This window comes from Chiloscyllium punctatum, unplaced genomic scaffold, assembly GCF_047496795.1.
Source record: "Chiloscyllium punctatum isolate Juve2018m unplaced genomic scaffold, sChiPun1.3 scaffold_607, whole genome shotgun sequence".
NCBI lineage: Eukaryota > Metazoa > Chordata > Chondrichthyes > Orectolobiformes > Hemiscylliidae > Chiloscyllium > Chiloscyllium punctatum.
In genome coordinates, this window is record NW_027310341.1 from 87,501 (window position 1) to 90,000 (window position 2,500).

Below are 2,500 nucleotides of genomic sequence, written 5' to 3' on the forward strand. Positions count from 1 at the left end.
AACCGATGGCCGGTGCCCGTTCCCGCCTCTGCTTTTCCTAGGGCAAAGCTGCTGCACGCCTCGTGATACTCCGCGGGCGACATGGTGGCGGTGATCCTGCCTCCGTCGCTGCGGTGCGTTGGGGCACGCATCGCCTCTTGGGCGCCCTGTTTTTTTTCAACCAATAGATGTATGTCTCTGCGGGCCGCACCAGGCTGGTGCTCCCCACAGCTTCACGCCACCCTGCTCCGCCCGCACGCCGGCGTGCAGGTGGCTGCTGCTAAAGGTGGGGAGTGTATGTGCGGTCCGGGTGGCTTTCCTCTGGCGAGGGAGAGACCTTAAGCAAACTCAGAGACAAATCTTGACGGTCGATCACTCGTAAAAATAAAACGTGACAAACTTTGTGTTGGTTCAAGTACGAAAGGATCTCTGTCGGCTTGGGGGTACGCCCGTTTCCGTTTCAACTTGTCTCGCGAGGGTGGTTTCGGGGCCAGCAGGAGAGCTCGTCGGGGTAGCAGGCCCTGCAGCCGTGGTCACCGCCAAACCCCCACAACTCGAGCAAGTGAAAAAAAAAGTAACAGGAGCGAAAGCATCTCTGTCGGCTTGGGGGTACGCCCGTTTCCGTTTCAACTTGTCTCGCGAGGGTGGTTTCGGGGCCAGCAGGAGAGCTCGTCGGGGTAGCAGGCCCTGCAGCCGTGGTCACCGCCAAACCCCCACAACTCGAGCAAGTGAAAAAAAAAGTAACAAATAAGAAAGGATCGTCGGCTTGGGGGTACGCCCGTTTCCGTTTCAACTTGTCTCGCGAGGGTGGTTTCGGGGCCAGCAGGAGAGCTCGTCGGGGTAGCAGGCCCTGCAGCCGTGGTCACCGCCAAACCCCCACAACTCGAGCAAGTGAAAAAAAAAGTAACAAATAAGAAAGGATCGTCGGCTTGGGGGTACGCCCGTTTCCGTTTCAACTTGTCTCGCGAGGGTGGTTTCGGGGCCAGCAGGAGAGCTCGTCGGGGTAGCAGGCCCTGCAGCCGTGGTCACCGCCAAACCCCCACAACTCGAGCAAGTGAAAAAAAAAAGTAACAAATAAGAAAGGATCGTCGGCTTGGGGGTACGCCCGTTTCCGTTTCAACTTGTCTCGCGAGGGTGGTTTCGGGGCCAGCAGGAGAGCTCGTCGGGGTAGCAGGCCCTGCAGCCGTGGTCACCGCCAAACCCCCACAACTCGAGCAAGTGAAAAAAAAAAGTAACAAATAAGAAAGGATCTCTGTCGGCTTGGGGGTACGCCCGTTTCCGTTTCAACTTGTCTCGCGAGGGTGGTTTCGGGGCCAGCAGGAGAGCTCGTCGGGGTAGCAGGCCCTGCAGCCGTGGTCACCGCCAAATCGCCACAACTCGAGCAAGTGAAAAAAAAAGTAACAAATAAGAAAGGATCGTCGGCTTGGGGGTACGCCCGTTTCCGTTTCAACTTGTCTCGCGAGGGTGGTTTCGGGGCCAGCAGGAGAGCTCGTCGGGGTAGCAGGCCCTGCAGCCGTGGTCACCGCCAAACCCCCCACAACTGTTGGGCGCCTACCTGCGCGGGGCAGGAGGACACTTTCCGATTTCAAATCTCCGTTTGCCGAGTCCACCCCGAACGCACGCGGGCGGGCGGGTTCGCATCACCCTTCGTCACAAGGGGCGAAGCCCGTTCCACCGTCTCGTCAGTAGTGCCGACCGGTCTGTGATCGACGAGGGGAGCCACACCAGGTCCGGCCCTGCTGCTTGGCGGCACCGCGTCGTCGGGAGCTCGCGACAGACGGAGGGTTTCGGTGTACTCTCCAGCCACGGGAAACGAAGCCGGTGATGCAGGCGCCGGTCTTTCGCTCCCAAATCGGCTGGGTTTACATCGTTGCTATCTAGTCACGCTCCCTTCAAACCCGACGGGGTACCTATTCCCCTCACCCGTCTGTGCGTATACAGCCTCTTTGCACTTGCGGGATGGGGGTGGTGGTTTAAAGACTCTCGAGTTGCCGCCCGTCGGTCTCCGAGCTCCGTGCAGTAGTGATCCCCAGCGAACTGCCAGCAGGGCGAACGAGCGATCCCGCTCTCGGTCGGGGCGCCTGGCGTCGATCGGTGGTCGGTGGCTTGCGGGCAAGCTGCGCTGTGAGTGTGGGAACGAGTATGACGAGCCGTTGCCGCGACTCCCAGTCCACCTCGGCGGTGGCTGGGCCGGGCGGGCGTCTGCTCGGGCGAGTGCCGCCCCCGCCTCCTCGCAGGAAGTCCGCTCGCCGACACGCCGCCACGTGCACGCGTCAGTGACGCTGCCGAACCGATGGCCGGTGCCCGTTCCCGCCTCTGCTTTTCCTAGGGCAAAGCTGCTGCACGCCTCGTGATACTAGGCGGGCGACATGGTGGCGGTGATCCTGCCTCCGTCGCTGCGGTGCGTTGGGGCACGCATCGCCTCTTGGGCGCCCTGTCCTCCTCCCCCCAATAGACGTATGTTTCTGCGGGCCGCACCAGGATGGTGCTCCCCATCGCTTCACGCCACCCTGCTCCGCCC